This window comes from Mesocricetus auratus, unplaced genomic scaffold, assembly GCF_017639785.1.
Source record: "Mesocricetus auratus isolate SY011 unplaced genomic scaffold, BCM_Maur_2.0 Super-Scaffold_6730, whole genome shotgun sequence".
NCBI classification, from domain to species: domain Eukaryota; kingdom Metazoa; phylum Chordata; class Mammalia; order Rodentia; family Cricetidae; genus Mesocricetus; species Mesocricetus auratus.
This window is the reverse complement of record NW_024429184.1, coordinates 59,418,001-59,438,364: the sequence shown is the minus strand read 5'-3', so window position 1 is coordinate 59,438,364 and position 20,364 is coordinate 59,418,001. Positions and strand designations below refer to the sequence as shown.

General features: G+C 38.8%; 2 pseudogenes; both read left to right on the top strand.

Moving 5' to 3' along the window:
* The first annotated feature begins 11,364 nt into the window (after positions 1 to 11,364).
* On the top strand, positions 11,365 to 13,176 carry LOC121139017 (annotated as a pseudogene).
* Positions 13,177 to 16,268: 3,092 nt separating this feature from the next.
* LOC101837042 lies at positions 16,269 to 20,061 on the top strand (annotated as a pseudogene).
* Positions 20,062 to 20,364: the final 303 nt, after the last annotated feature.

Genomic DNA, 20,364 nt, shown 5'->3' with positions numbered 1-20,364 from the left:
AAAGATTCATGAACATCTCAAAATGCCAAGGGTAGTTATTAAAAGTAATTTGATGGTCATCCCAATACCCTGGCTTAATTTCTACTCTTATTTGGTGTCCTTCCTAGGATCTACTCTCCACCTGAAGTTCCTGTAGTCTCTTTGCCCCTCAAAACCCCTACATTTTGTCACCTGTGTTGATTTCTACATGTACACATCAGACTTTATCTGTATAAATGAATAACATACCCAAAGATTTTGCTAACTATTACAAGTAACTGGTTTTTTGTCATTGTGATAATCATTTTAAAGTTGTCACTCCTGTTTCTCCATTCGTTTAATTTCTTCTCCCAAGTTACATATTTTTATTTTTATTTCCATCAAACTAGACATCTTGGGTGCTTTGTCAGGGGAAGAATAGAGGAGAGCAGGATGAAAGATACCATAATAGAGGGAGTCATTATAGATTTGAGAAGAGATCTAGTACTAGTGAGATTTCCAGAGATCTACAAGGATGACACCAACTGGCAATCTAAGCAATAGTGGAGAGGCTACCTTAAATGCCCCTCCCTGATAATGAGCTTGACAACTACCTTGTATGCCATCTTAGAACCTCCATCCAGTGGCTGATGGAAGCAGAGGCAGACACCCACGGCTAAACACTGAAGTGAACTCTTGGAAACCAGTGGCAGAGAGGGAGGAGTGATGAGCAAAGATGTCAAAATAAGACTGGTGAAACCCACAGAAACAGCTGACTTGTACAAGGTGGAAGGTGGAGCTCTTGGACCCTAGACTGATGGCTGAAAGGCCAGCATGGGACTGATCTAGACCCCCTGAATGTGGGTGTCAGTGAGGAGGCCTAGGCGATCTATGGGGCCTTGGGTAGTATTTATCCCTGGCATACAAATGGTCTTTGGGTGTCCATCCCACAATGAGGCATGCTCTCTCAGCCTGGACACATGGGGGAGGGCCTAGGCCCTGCCCTGGATGAAATGTCAGACTCTGAAGATCCACCATGGAGGCCCTCAACCTCCCTGGGGAGTGGAGTGGGGCTGGAGGTGGCCTGAGGGGATTAGTGGGGGGGGGGGTGGAGAGGGAGAGGGAGCTGGGATTGACATGTGAAGCAAGCTTGTTTCTAATTTAAATAAAAAATGAAAAAAACTGTCTACAGTACACTGTGCATTGCTGCAGTTCTATGCTGCTTAGCTAAGCAACCATCTTCTCAGGCAATCTGAGAGCCAAGCTTTTTTGGACCATAGTAAATAATTTTAAACCCAAACTGAGAATCTATCTTAGAAACAGTATGGACTCCTTTGTCACAGTTCATTTTTCTCAGTTACAAATCTCCTGCAACAACAATTATTCATCCTAAAGTTGAGTTTTCATGTGTTGTGTGGTTCTGTCTCAGTTTCTTGGATGCATATTTATGAATTTTTCCCCTTTTGCACTTGATCTTTTAATTATTTGATCATTTGTGACTGAGTCAACTCATCAGGCTTTGCCATTTGTGTTGATCAGCACTTAAGGTATCACCGACACTTTATAACTCCTGGTGGGTATGGGTCCAAGGTTCTCTTCCAGTAGGTTCAAGCAGGTCCAATATTCCGATGGGTCTCACGGTGGGTGCAGGCATGTCTGAAACACTCTCTCTCCCGTGGGTGGAGGTGGGACCAAGCACCGCAATGTGAGATGACTTTGGATGGCTTGATCCACATGGGGCAAGTCGACCTGCTTGCAGTCCCGAGGCCAGGAGATCCCAAAGAGGACAAGAGGAAGTTGGGTCTGAGTCAGGGGCCCATGCTCACCTCTCCCCTGAGTCGACACTTCATCACTCAAATGCTAGTTTACTTACATGCTTGAAGATGGCTTTAATATGGTGATATGCTTTGAGCCTGTTTATAACAGAAAACCTGCAATCTTCATTCCTTGCTTTGGTTTCTTTTGTTTGCTCCTTACCAATGTCTGTATCAACCAAAAGCAGGGAGAATTGAGTTTCTTTCAGTGCTTCCTAGTTTCCACTGTTTTATTTAAATGTTTTCATACAATGTATTTTGATCCTGTTTTCCCTCCCGACTCCTTCCAGATCTTCCCCATCTCCCTCCCTACCCACCCATTTTCATGTTCTTTCTCTTGCAAAAGAAATCAAAACAACAAGCAAAAAGATGAATAAGACAAAAAATGCCAAAACAAAACAAAAATTCCACAAACCTAAACAACATTAGCAATTCTTTCAAAGCCAATTACCTTAAAATATGGGTAATGGACTATTTATAACTATTTATTTGGTACTATTTCATCCCTACAGTGTAATTTATAAAATTACTGGCTATTCCTCAATGCTCCTTATAATTCATGACTTTTATCCTACTTAGTTCTACATGTCCCAAATCACTAATGCATCTTAAATGGGAACCACTCTATCAATATTGTTTGAATTGAATCATTAGATTCAATGAAGGAAATGCTTATAGGGCTGGGTGAGTCTCTTAATGTGATTATCTTTCCTGGTCAGTAGCTAGTCACTAAATCAATTGTTTTCCCCCCTTATACAGTCATTGAAATGAATAGCCCAGTCCACCTGATAAATACAAGCAATGGATTCACCTTGGGTAAACAGAAGCATAGGATTTGCCATACATAGATAGCTGGTCACACCCCTATGTCTTCTAAACATTGGTGTGTTAAAGTTTTCCAGCTATTCAGTTCAGATACCATCTAACTGAAAGTTTCTTTGTCTTAAACCTCAATCCTCCTGCCTGCCTTAAAAGAAAACAGTCATCTCCCAGTGTTTATTCTCTGCTCAGTGATACTATGATTTCATGGATTTTTATTGTTCATTTGCTGGAATAAAGAGAGGAAAATCTTATTTCTTGGGATGAAAGACTTTCTTCTGGAACAGAATTATTTTTCTTATTCAAATTTTTTGGTGTTTTACGAGATACAAAGGCAATAAAATATCTGCACCTGTGTTTTCGTAGAACTAAAAATCATGAGTGAAACTGAACTGTGTCCATGGGGGGTCAAAAGGGAAAAATCCATTTGACACCATTAGCTTTGTGTCCCAAGTGAGTGTATAAAACATATTGTACTTCCCTATCAGAAAGCATAATCAGAATCTATCCACAATGCCAAAAATATGGAATCAGAGCCCAATCAATTAGTCACCTAACGTTCAGTCCACATGATGCTGAACATCTGGAGTCTTGAAAACTTCCAAATGAATGAGTGATTTTTTTATTTTATTTTTCTTCAGACTGTTTCTTGCACCAAATGAACACAGCCAAAAGTGGGCACTTCTGATTGTGTTACCTTCAGACATTAGGTTCATAAATAGCTTGAAAGACCAAAACTTTCAATACTCAAAGACAACCTTCAGTGAATAATAATCTCCTGTGGTTTATTTTGATGATGAGATTATATTGAATAATGATAAAAATAAGAGTTATTTAAGTGTGATTGAATGTTGAGTCAACATATGATAGGGATCCAAGCACTAGTGTTCTACTGCCCTAGAGGACCTACCCTGAGATAATCTTTGGAGGGCTTCCTTTGCACCCCCATGGACCCCAGCATGTTACTATGTCTGTCTGCTTGTCTTTCCTGTGCTAGCCCAAAAGTTTCTCTAAGATGTACATGAGAAAACACAGGATAGTTAGGAAGCAGATAAAGGTTAGGGTTCATTGCCTAAATGCCAAATAGGACAATGTCAGCAGCAACAACTTCAGATGCAGAAACAAAGGCTAGCCTGCAAGTGCTGCCAGGAGATGCTCTTCAGAGAAAGTCTAAGAGTATAGACCCTCCTCCCATACAAAGAAATCACGGAAAGAAAAGAGATCTGTGATGGAAAACTGGTACCTAATTCTCTTCCTTCTCCCATGCTCTACCTGTCCATTTCTCTTCTTCCCATTCTCCATTTCCTTTTTTCCCTTTCTTCTCTATTTTTTCCTTCTCCTTCTTCTCTGACTCCGTGCTGTATTCAGTCCCAACATATTAAAAATCTAAGTTCTAGAAGTAAAGCCCTTTCCTAAGAGGCAAACACTCTTCCTATAACCCCCATCCCATCTCTCTTTGCTTCCTCTACAAGTATTCTACTTCCTGTCCACTAGAGCTTACTCACTCCATAATGGGCAGTTTTTTAAATATTTTGAGTGTTGAATTCTCTGTTAATCTTGTGAAATTTATGATCCAGAGTCCCTACCTTTCAGGCCTACTTTCCAAAGCCCTGTTGTTTCCATTACCTTATTCTTTTAATGTGGAACTTCTTTCCCTTATTTCCTCCTGGGGCGGCCTGTGAGTATTAGATTTACTATTAGACATGCCTGTTACCCTTCTTGTTTGCTAGTACTGCAAAGCAAATTATTACAAACAAATCGCTTAAACAACCAAAACTTTCATAGCTTTCAAAGCAAAAAGTCTCAGACAAAAGTGCCAGCACAACTCTGCAGGCCCTGAGGAATAATCTTCTGGAAGCTTATATCCTATTATCTGGCATTCTATATTCCTCAGTCTTCTAGGTATGTGCCTCAAATCTCTGCCTTTGTCTTCTCCTATATGCATGTGTCTAAATTTTCTGGTTCTTGTAAGGATATCATTTGTATTGGGTTTAGAGCCATTATCACCAACCTATACCTGATTCCAGTCTGCAAAGACTATATTGCCAAATAAGGTCATGTCCAAGTTCCAGGTTGTGCAGGCAACACTCTTCAACCGAGTAAGACATCTCTATATAAACTTTTTCCTATAACCTGAGAATCAGTCTTTGAATTAACCCAATATCCTATCAGACTCAGGTGCAAAAAATCCACAAAAACCCTCAATTCATCAAAAGTGTCTCTCTTTTTCCCATTAGCTCACAAAACTTTCCTCTAGTCATGGAAGTCCCTGTACATCTTCCTTACTCAGTCCCTACCCAGTCCACCATGACCCTGATATTCATTCTGCCCTCATAAGGATATCTGTGTAATTGTCCCATGGGGCACCCAGTAGGTACTGTCTCCTTTTAGAGTACACTATTAATACCACACAGTAACCCCCAGCTCTCTCCACACCTGTTCTCCGGCTTCAGGTGAGCTTGGGTCTTCCTGGGGACCCCTTCCCCGCCCATCACCCACTCCCTCCATCTTCCGGAGCCACTCCTAGCATCGATAGGACCCGCCTACACAGGAAAGACCCAGGCCCCATTCCAGGCTCTCTGCCCCCACACCTGAGGCTATGCTTCAGTAAAGACTTGAGTCCTTCCAGACCCCACTCACGGCTCTCCCCAAACTCCGCACCGCCCAGCTTCAGTGAGACCAGTGGAGACAGAGACCCCACCTGCACCCACTCAAAGAAGGGATGGGAAGACATTATAAGAACACACTCAACAGTAGAAAGACTAGTATGACTCCACCAGAATCTAGAGCCTATACTCCAGCAAGACCTGGAAAGCACAACATAGATGAAGCAGAAGAGACAGACCTTAAAAATTATTTTATGAAAATTATAGAGATCCTCAAAGAGGAAACGAGGAAATCCCTTAAGGAAATAGAAGAAAAAACAAACCAAAAAATTGAAGAAATAAACAAATCTCTTAAAGAATCTAAAGAGAATCAAGAAAAAACAAACAAACAAATGAAGGAAACAACTCAAGCAGTCCAAGCCTTGAAAATTGAAATAGAATCAATAAAGAAAACAAAGAATGAGGGGATACTATAAATAGAAAAGATGGATAAATGATCAGAAACTGCAGATGTAAGTATAACCAATAGAATACAAGAGATGGAAGAGAAAATCTCATGTGGTGAAGACTCATTAGAGGATATACAGTCATCGACCAAAGAAAATCTCAAGTCCAACAAATCCCTAACACAAAATATCCAGGAAATATGGGACACTGTGAAGAGGCCAAACCTGAGAGTCATAGGTATTGAAGAAAGTGAAGAAATACAGCCCAAAGGTATAGAAAATATATTCGACAAAATGATAGAAGGAAAGTTCCCTAACCTAAAGAAGGATATGCCTATGAAAATACAAGAATCTTACAGAATACCAAATAGACTGGACCAGAAAAAGAAGTCCCCTCACCACATAATAATCAAAACATCAAACCTGCAGAATAAAGGGAAAATATTAAGAGCAGCTAAAGAAAAAGGACAAGTAACATACAAAGACAGACTTATCAGAATTAAGCCTGACTTCTCAATGGAAAGTATGAAAGCCAGAAGATCCTGGTCAGATGTCCTACAAATGCTAATGGAACAAGGATGCCAGCCCAGACTACTGTACCCAGCAAAGCTTGCAATTACTACAGACGGAGAAAACAAGATATTCCATGACAAAGTCAAATTTAAACAATACATATCCACAAACCCAGCCCTACAGAAAGTACTGGAAGGAAAACTTCAACTCAACACAGACAACTACACTCACAAAGACATAGGCAATAGATAATTTCACTTTACCAAACATCACAACAAAAAGGGAGGGAAATCCACACACAATAACACCACCACCAAGAAATACAAAACAAACAAGAATCAACAATCAATTATCATTAATATCCCTCAATGTCAACAGTCTCAATTTGCCTATAAAAAGACACAGACTATAACAGAATGGATACGAAGACAGACCCACCCTTCTGTTGCATACAAGAAACTCATCTCAATGTCAAAGACAGATGTTACCTCAGAGTAAAGGATTGGGAAAAGATTTTCCAATCAAATGAACCCAAGAAACAAGGGATGCAGGGATGGTTCAAAATATGAAAATCTATCAATGTAATCCACCATATAAACAAACTGCAAAGGAAAAACCACATGATCATCTCACTAACTGCTGAAAAAGCCTTTGACAAAATCCAACACCCCTTCATGATAAAGATCCTAGAGAGATCAGGGATAACAGGAACATACCTGAACATAATAAAAGCAATTTACAGTAAACCAAAAGGTAACATCAAACTAAATAAAGAGAAACTCAAAGCAATTCCTCTAAAATCAGAAACAAGACAAGGCTGTCCACTCTCTCCATATCTCTTCAATACTGTACTTAAAAGTTCTAGCTAGCACAATAAGACAACAAAAGGAGATCAAGGGGATACAAATAGGAAAATAAGTCAAACTTTCACTATTTGCAGATGATATGATAGTTTACATAAGTGATCCAAAAAACTCAACCAGATAACTCCTACAGCTGATAAATACCTTTAGCAAAGTGGCAGGATACAAGATTAATTAAAAAAATCAGTAGCTATATTATATACAGACAATAAATGGGCTGAGAAAGAAATCAGAGAAACCTTACCCTTTACAATAGCCCCAAACAACATCAAATATCTGGGGATACCATTAACCAAACAAGTGAAAGGCCTGTATAGCAAGAACTTTGAGTCTCTAAAGAAAGAAATTAAAGAAGATACCAGAAAATGGAAAGATCTCCCATGCTCTTGGATAGGTAGGATCAACACAGTAAAAATGGCAATCTTACCAAAAGCAATCTACAGATTCAATGCAATCCCTATCAAAATACCAGCACATTTTTTCACAGACCTCAAAAGGACAATCCTCAACTTTACATGGAAAAACAAAAGACCCAGGATAGCCAAACAACCCTGTACAATAAAAGAACCTTTGGAGACATCACCATCTCTGACTTCAAGCTCTACTATAGAGCTATAGTCCTGAAAACAGCTTGGTATTGGCACAAAAACAGACAGGTACACCAATGGAATTGAATCGAAGACCCTGATATAAACCCACACACTTTTGACCACCTGATCTTTGACAAAAAAGCTAAAACTATACAATGGAAAAAATAAAGTATCTTCAACAAACGGTGCTAGAGTAACTGGATGCTGGCATATAAAAGACAGCAGATAGATCCATAATTATCACCATGCTGAAAACTTAAGTCCAAATGGTTTAACACCTCAAAACCAATCCAGCAACACTAAACCTCCTGGAAGAGAAGGTGGGAAGCACCCTTGAAAGAATTGGTACAGGAGACTGCTACCTGAACGTAACACCAGTAGCACAGACACTGAGATCGACATTAATAAATGGGACCTCCTGAAACTGAGAAACTTCTGCAAGACAAAGGACACAGTCAACAAGACAAAACAACAGCCCATTGAATGGAAGCCCTTACCCTCCCTGGGGAGCAGAGGGGGGGATGGAGTGGGGTAGGGGGTTGGGAGGACTGGAGGACCCAGGGGAGGAGGGGAGGGAGGGAACTGAGAATAACATGTGCAAACAGATAAATAAAGGAATAAAATACCCCACAGTAAAACTGAGAAGTCAGGACTGGGTATGACCTGGTTCAGTCAGTGACTCAGCATTGTGAAAAATCTTTCAATATTGCAAAATATTCACTGTGGATTATAAATTTAAATTGTTAAAGTATAGCTATTCCCTTTAGTTAACCATTACAGCAGAAAAAAAATTTTGCAATGAGTGAATGACTAACAGCCAATTGCCCCTCAGAACAGTAGGAGTGTCTTCAAAACTGTGTTTTAAAGGAATGATAGCTAGATAAATAAAAAATATTAAAAATAATAAGTATGTTATTAAAAATAATAAGGTACAAATAAGTATGTGAAGCAAAATAAGGCAGACTTGAAAATCAAAGGTGTTCTTGAAATGTATTGATGTGGGCATTTCAAGGAAAGGGCTGTCATGATTCATGTAAGCATTAAACTATATCCAAGAGCTATGAAGGACTTTACAAATATATGGTATTAATCATAATTACATGTGTAGAAAAGCAAATATGGAGAGGCTGACAGCAGGAGAGATTTGCTTCTGGTTACTGGGTTATGTTGTACCCTGCAATTGAAAATCCTCTTGGAAACAAAGTGAATCTGGTTGACTGTAGTCATTTTCTAAACATTTTTGGTCATTTCCAAGTAGTCATACATTTCTCAAGTCTGTTTTGGAAAAAGAAAATTAAAAATATCTATACAATTCTTGAAATTTTTTTGTGTTTTTAAAAGAAGCATTCAACTTTTTAAACAAGGAGACTAACATAATTCCTTGCTTATTATATCTCTTAAAATCAATGTTTATTCTGTCTGAACAAACTGTTTAATGTGGTGAATTACTTAAAACAATCTGACAACATCCTGAAATGTTTTTCTTTCTCCCTGTATCAACAGAGGGGAAGATTCTAAAAAGAAAACTGGAAACATTCAGCTGTATGGCTGAGTTTAGTTAAAACTGCTTTGACCCTTAGCTGTGGTTGATTAGATATCCCTTATGAAGCACTCTATATCTATGCAATAATAGTCCACACAATTGCAAAGTTACAAAGCCATTCATTGCTCACAAGATTAGAAGTGAATTATTTGCACAGGTAATTAGAATGGGTTGTGGACTCATCAAAAGTTATTTTGAAATGGCCTGTGGAAAGACACCATTTCCCATCACTCACTTAGAAATTATTTCCTCAACCCTCTAGGCACTTGCCAGTTGGTTTTTCTAACAGGCAGCTCAAATGCAAGAAATGGGTCATGAATATAATTTTAAGACATAAAGAAGAATTACAGAATGAATTTTACAGTGAACAAATTGTACTGGGATTCTGAATTGTGCTTTTTGTAATCTGAACACAGAAACAGGAGGTAGGCACATGGCAATGTTCACCTTTCTCCAATACAAAAAATTATTAAATCTACTGGAGTTGGCTAAAGGAAGCCATAATTACTTTCAAATGGAAAAAAGCCACAAATTTCCTTTCTCTTTCCTTACACATCATTTTCTTATCCCAAGTTACATATTTTCGACTTCATCACACATTAGAATGTCAGGTCAAACCCCTACCCTAAGCATATTAAAATTCTTTCCTTCCCCTGAATCCGTGGTGCAAGCAAGACTATTTTAGTATCGTGATTATTTTGTAATTGGCTCATGGCTTTCCTATCTGTTGTTTTTCCGTGTCAACACGAACCACTGTAAGCACGTATGCTACACTACATATTTTAGCTGTTTTCAAGAAAAAGCTAAGGCTATTTCTCCTGTTGAATATTTCCACTGAGCGTCACTAGCATTTCTCTGCCAAGTTTGAAGTGTCAGCCCTATCAAAAGGAGACACTGAGAAGATAAAAAACATGACCAAATTTTCCCACCCCAGATTTTCAGTTTTACCCCACAGCTTACTGCTCTTCTGTGGAATATGAAAAAATACCTAACAATGTTTTTTGTTATTTTTAAAACATATTTTATTTTATTATTTTTAATTCTGTCTATATGTGTATGTGTGAGAATTTGTTTGTTCACCTAAACCCAGAAGTGGTGTCAGATCTCCTGGAGCTAAAGTTACAGGTGGTTGTGAGCCACCTGATACAAGTGTTCTTAACCACTGATACATCTCATAAGTTCCATGAAACATGATTAAAATTACTTGCACAAATGCTACCTTTTCTGTATATTGTAGTTTATGTTTGTGATCTCAGAACTTGAGAGACTGAGGGGTTACTGTAAATTTGAGGCCAGTCTTGGATGCATAAATTCTAGGCCACAATAAAAGACCTTGTCGGGAAATTAACATGGAGAATGGTAACATGAAATATAAAAGACCCAGAGACTGATATTAGGGTTTAAGCTTCAAGCTGAAGATCAGAGAAGCAAAGCAGCCAAACCAGGAGATCTTAACTCTACCCAACGGAAATGGCAATCCTGTCTCCATGAATCCTCAGAAACAAAAAGCTATTACCAAGCTGCATGCTGCTGCCTCTTCTCAATGTGGCTGAAGAATCAATCTCCACATGAGACCCTTTGCTTTTTATACCTCCATAGTGCTGAGATTAAAGGTGTGTGATCCCAAGTGCTGAGATCATTTTTGTGTGAGCTGTTTCTCTTTAGGACTGGATCAATTTTGTATAGTCATTGTGGCCTTGAACTAATAGAGTTCCATCTACCTCTTAATCATGAGTCCTGGGATTAAAGGTGTGTACAACCACAGCCTAGCTTCTATAGCTGTCTAGTATGGCTGCTTTGCTATTTTGATCTCTGGTGGCTTTAATAAATTGTAAATAGTATATCACCACAGGGAAGCCTCAAAAAGTGAAAAATAAGTCTACTACATGACTCAGCTATACCACTCCTTGGCAACATGATCCAGTTATTCTACTCCTTGACATATATCCAAAGGACTCAACACCCTACTCCACTGGCACCTACCCCTCTATTCACAATAGCTCGGAAATGGAAAATAACCTTAAAAATGAATAGCTAATAAAAATGTGGTACATACACATGGAATGGTATTCAGCTGGAAGAAAAAAATTAACTAACAAAATCTAGAAGAGATTATGATGAGTGAGGTAATCTAGACCCAGAAGGTCAAATGCCACATGTTCTCTTTCATCTGTGCTTCCCAGCTCCAAATCTTCAGACATGAGTGCACAACATGAAGTAAGCACAGAAATCAGGAATGTATAAAGGGATTATCAGAGGTGCTTGAGAGTGGAATAGCAGGCAATACAAAATGGAAAACAGAAAGAAACAGGCAAAGTATCTCTAACTAGAAAGTGGGGAGAGAGGTCAATAAAGAAGAAGAATGTAGGAGCCACAAATAATGCCAAAACTTTTTTATAAAGCCTCAAGACATCATATTTTTATATTTACATAAAGCTATACACAATACATATAGGCACATATGTACAAATATATGTAGCTTAAATGAGGCTCTGCCCCTTGAGCTATGACAATACTCCCCACAAGAGCCAAAAACTAACAAAGCCCCTGTATCAGGTACTAAACTTCATTTTAAGTCATCAGATATGGTAGACCAGATGACTTCCAAAACAATATAGGCTATTGTTGCTGTACTTGGATGCCTCTCAGAGGCTGAAAGTAAGTCCATATTGCTGAAGAGACAGTACGCTTAAGACAAAGGACCTGAATTATTCCAGGTGGAACTAACTTTAAAGACTCCTTCCTGCATTCTAGATACTATAGTTCCAGAAAGTGCTATGCAATCTACCAAAGAAAGAAGCAATTAATAGTCCTACACATGTATGTAACACCTGTAAACCAGAACAATGACAAACATGGAAAGACAGCTATAGAGTTTTAATAGTAGCACTCACGTGTTGATAGCAATCAACATTTGTCAAAGTTGACTTAAAGTCCACTGAATAGAAGAGAAATCATGCCTAGTACTAGAAACCTAGAACTACCCAGGAAAACTGTAGTCATGGATCTTAGGAGAAAATCCACTACAGCAATTTAACCAAGCATAATTCCTTAACTATATTCTAAATGTTAGCCTTGTACCCACAGGTAAGTATAATTATCACCCCTCATGAAAGAAGCTTTTCTCATCTCTCCACTCCTCCTCATTCCAGACACAGCCACATTTCTTTCAGTGTCAGCCTTGTCTCTGAGACAGGACAGAGATCAGAGGGAACAGACTTGGTTGTATTGGGCACCTGGTAACTAGGGCTACTTTCAACTATGGTAAAGTAGATTTGTTGCCATCAATGACACTTTCATTAACCTCAACTACATGTTCTATATGTTTCAATATGATTCTGCCCATGGAAAGTTCCATAGCACAGAGTCAAGGTTGAGAATAGGAAATGTGCCATCAATGGGAAAGTCATTTATATCTTCCAAAAGGGAGATCACCAATATCACATGAAGTGATGCTGATGTTGAGAATGTTTTAAAGTCTATTGTTATCTTCAACACCAAGGTGAATGCCAGGGACCATTGAAGGGTGAAGCCAAAAGTGTCATCATCTCTTTCCCTTCTACTGATGTCCTCATGTTTGTAATGGGCATGAACAATGGACTACAAAAACCATTAGAGCTCATATAAGATTGCCAGTGATGACTCTTGCACCACTAATTGCTTGGCACTCCTGCATAAAATCATGTATGAAAACTTCAGCAACATAGAGGGTCTCATGACCACAATCCATAATATCACTACCAACGCAAAAGACTGTAGATAGTCCCTTTGGGAAGCTGTGGTGTGATGGCCATTGGCTTGCCCAGAATATCATTTCCACATCCACAGGCACTGTCAAGGCTATATATAGGCAAGCTCATCCCAGAGCTCACTGAATGGGATACTCACTGGCATGTCCTTCTATACTCCTATCCCCAATATGCCTCTCTTGGATCTGACTTGCTGCCTAGAGAAATCTGTTAAGTACAATTACATCAAAGCATGAATTAGAAGGGTCACTAAAGGACATCCTGGACTACACTGAGGACCAGGTTGTGTCTTGAAACTTTAACAGTGATGCCCACTTTTCTACCTTTTAATATGGAGCTGACATTTCTCTCAACAGCTTTGTCAACCTCATTTCCTAGTATGGCAATGAATATGGCTACAGCAACAAGGTCATGGTCCTCATTGCCTACATGGCTTCCAAAGTATAAGAAGCCCTGGACCACACACCCAGCAAGAACCTGGGAAGAAGAGAGGGGCCTTTGACTGCTGATGAATCTCTGTCCATCATTCAGACTCCCTTCACAATTTCCATCCTATAATTTCAGAAGGGAGAGTTTTAAGGAGCACCACTCTCTTTAATACCATCAATACAGTTCACTGCCCCCATCTTCTCTATATAGCAAATGCAGAAAACCACAATGGGGCACAATACAAAAAGCAATGGATTGTGGGGAGCCCAGCCACAATGGATACATCTGCATCACAGCTCCTCTATCTATGGTTAGATATACCAAAGATGAGAGAGCAGACAGACTGTTAAGAGCCAGAATACCAGGAAATCTGTGACTGCCTCTCTTATAAATGCCTGAATAAACACAACATGAATAATGACAGCATAAATAGACATGCTAACATGGAAGGGGAGGGAAATATTTGGGGTTCACACCCTTAGACAAAGAACTATAGGCAACTAATGACTGCTGAGAAAAAGAGAATTAACATTTTCCAGGGATGAACCTGCTGATTGGTTATCTAATATAAAATAGTCAACCTTGAAACCATAAACACACAAACAAAAGTGGATTTATGTTGTATTTTCATATTTGTTCATATATATGACAATCAAAGGGAAAACGTCTATTAATTTGAGAGAGGGAGGATTTTGGAGGAGTTGCGGAAGAGTACATGAGAGAAGAAAGAAAAAGAAAAGAAGAATGTGATATAATTACATTTTAACTAAAAATTTAGAATAAATTGGGGAAAAGCACTGATGTATTTTTAATTAAAATATTCAGAAAGCAAAGATAAAATTCCAGAATTAAAACAAAGCTTTTATTTTTATGAAATGATTTTCATAAAAAACTCATATTTCCTCTCAAAAATTTGCTGAATCTGTAAGCTTGCATCAGTCTTTTGGGGATTGATGGTATAAACATTCTAACGTTCATCTTAGCCTTAATCCCACAGACAAGCTACTCGGAGACTAAAATATCAACTATACTGTCTAAAAATGGGAGGATATTTTCGGTATACTTTTATCTTGATTTCAAATATTTTCATTTTTATAAAGAAGCTGGGGTAAAAAAAAGATGATCTAAGCAGTATGCACGTGAACTCATTTTTATTCACACCGTTACCTTAAGACCCAGGGCAATGGCCAGGCAGAGACTTATATTCACCTTTCTATCTAAAGATCCCTGAACAAATCCTCTGCTACCTTCAGTAGACAGAAGAACCCAGTCTTGGGGACACAGTCATCAGCATAGCTATCGGCCTCACCCAACCTTTGGTGAATGCCAGTTTCATTTTTGATCTTCCCTCCATCAAATGTTCCCTGAACTGACAGAGAAATGCTTTCAATATAATCCTGTGGATCTTTTCCAAGTCCAAAGTCTATAATCTAAAATTAGACCACTTCTGGCTTTAAATCCTCACACTTTGGCTTTCCTCTTAAACTGGCCCCTTTCTTGAATAACTAATGAGTGCCAAACCCAAATTAGGCATATTTCTGAGCTGCAAATTCACTTCCACTGCTGAGCCACTGGCTGTCACCTTAGTTCCTCCTTCACCACTGTGAACTCCAGGTAAGCACATCCAGAAAGTGCTCAGGTTCATTCTGTTGTTCATATTTTGTCAATCATTTCCCCAAGTCCAACCCTCATGGAATGTTTAATCACATAACCTCCATAGGAGGATACTGCCCCTCCTAGAAACCATCATTTATCAAACAAGAATCTCAGGACCAGGTGCAGAATGCCTCCTTAGGAAGTGCTGGTCAGAGAGGTCCCAGTCCCCTCTTCCCAAACAACACAAGTTATTTACATTTCTCTTGGTTGCCCAACACAGTGAGAAGATAATAACCTAACAACTCACACCTTTAATTCCAGCATCTGGGAGACAGAGCCAGCATGCTCTCTGTTACTTTGAGGACAGTTGGTCTACACAATGAGTTAGTTCCAGGACTGCCAGAGCTATATGGTGAAACCCTGTCTTGAAAAAAACAACAACAAACACAAAAAGTATCTATTTCTGAAAGCACTACACACCTTGGTTGCAAGGTATCGAGAAAACAGTATGAAGCTGAGCTGAACGGTCCCTCCCTAATGGCTAGCTTTTGTAGTGTCAGGTGATATTCAGCCTACTGGGGTAGAAAGGCATCAATGACTTACCAGCTAGGAACTCCACAAACTTCAACATGAGCCAGCCACTCAAAATTGTGCTCACTGGTGCAAGAATAACATGACTATTAGTGAGGTTTCTTGGATTGGATTTGAGGTCCAAGGCACAAGAGGAAATGCATAATTGGTACTGTAAATTTAGTCAAAACCCCATGGCTGAGAAGACTCTAAGGGGAACTCTCTACTATTGCTTTTGATAAATTGATATAGTACCAAACTGTTGTCTAAATTAGTATGCAAATACTACTCCCTTCCTTAATCAGAGAAGTTTATCATTGTTGTGAATGATGGTAAATGCAGAGGAAACCCATGGCTACTCAAGATACTTAAAGTAAATTATGGCATGGAGTTCAGACCTAAAGAGGACATTTATCTTAACCCTCTAAGGCTCAGAGAATATCGTGGAATAGACAGTGGAAAGAATAAAAGAGCCAGCCTATGGGAAGAAGGGGTTTGAAGTGCTGTCTTATGAACTTGATGCGGTCATCACAAATACTCTGTCACAGCAGCAGTATTGTACCTGCATAAGAGTGGGCTTATAAATAACAAATCACAAATTGAGGTAGGCTCATGTGACCCTATCTCTTCATGCTGAATTTGGCAACCAACTGATGGGTACTGGAGAAAGAACAGTCATTGCTCACATGATTCCAAAAGATGATTCCAAACCCTGAGCCTCACAGGCAGTCCTGACTAAAATCAGTAGGTCACAAAACAAAGAGGCACAAACATGATAGAGGAACCTATAAGGAAAGAGAAGAGGATGAAATGCGTGAGAGTGAAGTAAGAGATGGCGAGTGGGCAGAATAAATAGAATGCACTGTACACTACACGGGAATGAAAGAGTCAAAGAATGGATTTAATCAATAAAAATAAAGATAAAATGAATTGGACTTATTAAAATAATAACCTGGTTGGGGTTGTAGCTAGCTCAGTGGCAGAGTAGCTTGCCTTGTGCACACAAGGCTCCAGGTTTGGTTCCTAACAGCAAAACAATCAGGTAATAAATAAATAAATTTCTTCCAAAACTTAATCACAGCCCCAATTACATTAAATAGTAATACAGAAACTCAATTAGATATTGCTTACTCTAGTAATCTGATTTACATGTCATATTTAATAAGATATAAATATTTTGATTCCTGATGTGGGCTCTAGAAGCTTTCCTTTGAGTCTTTAGAATAGGTGTGTGTGTGTGTGTGTGTGTGTGTGTGTGTGTGTGTGTGTGTGTGTGTACACATGAGAGTGCATATGTGCCTGTGCATACACGAGAGCCACAGCATGTGTATAGAAGTCAGCATAACTTGCTGGAGTTGGTTCTCTCCTTTCACCGTATGAGTCCTGGGAGTCAAACACCAGTTGTCAGGATGAGTGGCACATACCACTGCCCCAAACCAGTGAGTACAAAAGAAATGTATGTGTGACTAATAAAGAAAGTCTGATGTGCTAAAGGAAAAATTAACAGGATGAAAGTGACTACTCTAGTGCCTCCTCCCTCCCTCCCTCCCTCCCTCCCTCCCTCCCTTCCACCCTCCCTCCGTTCCTTCCCTCCTCCCTCCTTCCCCCCTTCATAAAACATCAGTCAAAACCCTAGACTTAAAATAGTTGTCACACTGTGTTTGATGTTGATCTGAACACTTGAAAAGTGTCCAGATTCTTTCTGAACACTTATCATTCATAGACTATAGAGTTCTGATGTAAGTCAATAAATGTACTAAATTTTCAAAAAACTGAAATTCTGATGAGCTCATTGTGTAACAATGATGGATCAAATTGAAATTCAATAAATATGAAATATTTTGAAATTAGTATTTAGAAATTAAGCACTTCATATGTAAATAGTTCAGAGAACAAAGGAAACATTAAGGAAAATATTTCAAACTGAATAATTATTTAAAAAATAGAAGAGGATACCATATTTACCTGAGTACAGCCAAAGTAATACTTAAAAGAAAATGTATATTTTCATGCCTATATCTGTAAAAAATTTAAGTTTTATTATTATTCTTATTTTGATAGCATTGAGAGAATAAGAAAACCATATAGCTTTTTGATAGATGAGAAAAGCACTTAATACCTATTTATAGTTTTTTATTCAAAATAGGTTTCTTTAATAAGTTTTTAATTGGAATAAAATTGCATCACCTTTCTCTTTTTCCTCTCTCAACCCCTTCTATGCCCCTTTACTCTCAAGTTGATAGCCTTTGTCTTTGGTTATTGGATTATTGTAGTTATATACATATATGTACAAATATGTAGATACAATTTGCTGGGCCTCATTTCTTTGTTTTCATGTTCTTATGTATTCAGGGCTGATTGTTTTACATTAGACAGTCAATAAAGGGGCTCACCACAGGGAGAGGCCAAGTCTCCCTCCAACAGTCATCAGTAGTTCCTCGTCTAGGTATGGGACCCTGTAAATATTTCTCTCTTCCATGTTGACATGCCCTTGAGTGTTGTTTGTTCTACCTTGTTTACGCAGTCAGTTTTAGAAGAGACTGTTTCACAGCTGATTGCCTGGTTTTCTGGGGTTTATAATCTTTTTGCCCCCTCAACCTTATTGTTCCAGGAGACACAGATGGAGGAGCTGTCCTGGAGATGTATCCTTTGTGGCTGTGCTCCCTGTCTGTGGATCTCTGCATTGTGTCCAGTTGTGTTTTTTGTAATGAGCTCTGATTGATGTAAGGAGAGGCTTCTTCTTTTTATAAATTTTTATTTAAATTTTTTCATATACTATATGTCAATCATATTCTTTTCCCTCTACCAACTCCTTCAAGATCCTCTTCACCTCTTACCCACCCAACTTCATATTCTTTCTCTCTCAAAAAGAAAGGCAAAGAAGAACAAAATCCAGACAAATAAACTGAGAAAAGGAAGAAGGAGGAGGAGGAGAGGGAGAAGGAGAAGAAGAAAAAGAAGAATGAGATTCATAAGGCATTTTTTGATGAGAGATGGTGACTACAATTATCTAAGAAATATGGCTTCTGCACAAAGGTTTGTGGACTCTATTTTTTTCTTAAATTCCCAGAAAATAAGGAATTTAGGGGATTTTCATTGTGTCAATGTAACACATAGCTTAACTTCAAACCTAAGATATTTTGAATGCACTTGCCCTGTGTTGGCCATGTTTAACACTTCCTATCCCACCCTATTCTTGAAGTTTAAAAGAAACATAAGGCAGAGAGAAAGAGAGAGCATATACTTTGGAAAATCAAAAGAAGTACCTTAAAGGACTTTCCAAGCTAGCTGTAATTAAATATCATTTCATGTCCACTAGATTGACTAAAATGAATAAAGTCAACAAGACAAGCATTACTGTGGATCCTGAGCCACCAGAACAGTCAATCACTTCAGGGAGAGTATAAATTGATTGAGCATTTTGGAAAATCATTGTTATTTTTCTGTAAATACCACAATAAATGAAAACATGTGTTACCTAAAATACTTGTATGAGAACAAGAAATTGCAATTTTCAAAATTACTAAACCTAATGTCCAAATATCCCTCAACAGAGGTCAAAAAATTGTAGTATATTCATAATAGTAATAAAATATTTTTAATTTTAAAATGTTATTATTGCTTTTCCCTCTAGTGCTGCTAGGCCTGCAGGTCTGTGTGGATCTGTGATTATGAATTTCTGTTCCACAGGATAGGGTTTGTGAAAGTTGTCAAGAACAATGGCTACTTTGAGAGGTACCAAGTGAGATTTAGAAGGCAGCAAGAGGGTAAAATGATTGATGATCCAGGACAAAAATAAGTACAACACACCTAAATACAGGATGATGGTTCATGTAACTAACAGAGAAGGCATTGGCCTGATTACATATGATCGAATAGAAGAGGAAATGATGGTCTGCATAGTGTATGCACAGGAACTGCCAAAATACGGTATGAAAGTTGGCCTGACAAATTATGCTGCAGCCTATTATACCGGCCTGCTGCTGGCCCACAGGATTCTCAATAGTTTTGGCATGGACAAGATCTATGAAAGCCAAGTGGAGGTGACTGGAGATGAATACAATGTGGAGAGCATTCGTGGTCAGCCTGGGGCCTCCACTTGCATTTGGATGCAGGTCTTGCCTGAATTACAATTGACAATAAAGATTTGGGGGCCCTTAAGGGAGCTGTGGATGGAGGCTTGTCTATCTGTCATAGTACCAAATGATTCCCTGGTTATGATGCTGAAAGCAAGGAGTTCGTTGCAGAAGTATATCATAAGCATATCATAGGTCAGAATGTCACAGACTGTGCGCATTACCTAGTGGAGGAAGATGAAGATGCTTATGAGAAACAGCTCTCTCAATAAAGAAGGAACAATGTAATTCCAGACATGATGGAGGAGATGCATAAGAAAGCTCATGCTGCTACCCGAGAGAATCCATCCAGGCTATGAGAAGAAGCCTGAGAGGGAAATGAAGACGAGGTGGAACCACCCCCAAACCTCCCTTGCCTATAGGAAAGAAGAGGTTGCTCAAAAGAAGATGAGCTTCCTCGGAGCTTAGGAACAGGCTGCTGAGAGTTAAAGCATCGATACATAAAAGAAGCTCTCTCAAATTCACTGTACAGTAGCTTAGTGTGGCCTTGGACTCAGATTCATTTACCTCTTAATACTGAGTCCTGGTATTAAAGGTGTGTGCCACCACTGCCTAGCTCTGTGGCTGCTGGGATTAAAGGTGTGTATCACCATTGCCTGGTCTCTGTAGATTGAGGCTGGCTTTGCTTTCTGAGTCCTTAGGCAAGTTTTAACAAATCATAAATAATATGTCACCACAATTCCCCTTTTTTCTCTAATACAAAGAGAAGAAGGCTACAACTAACCTAAGAAA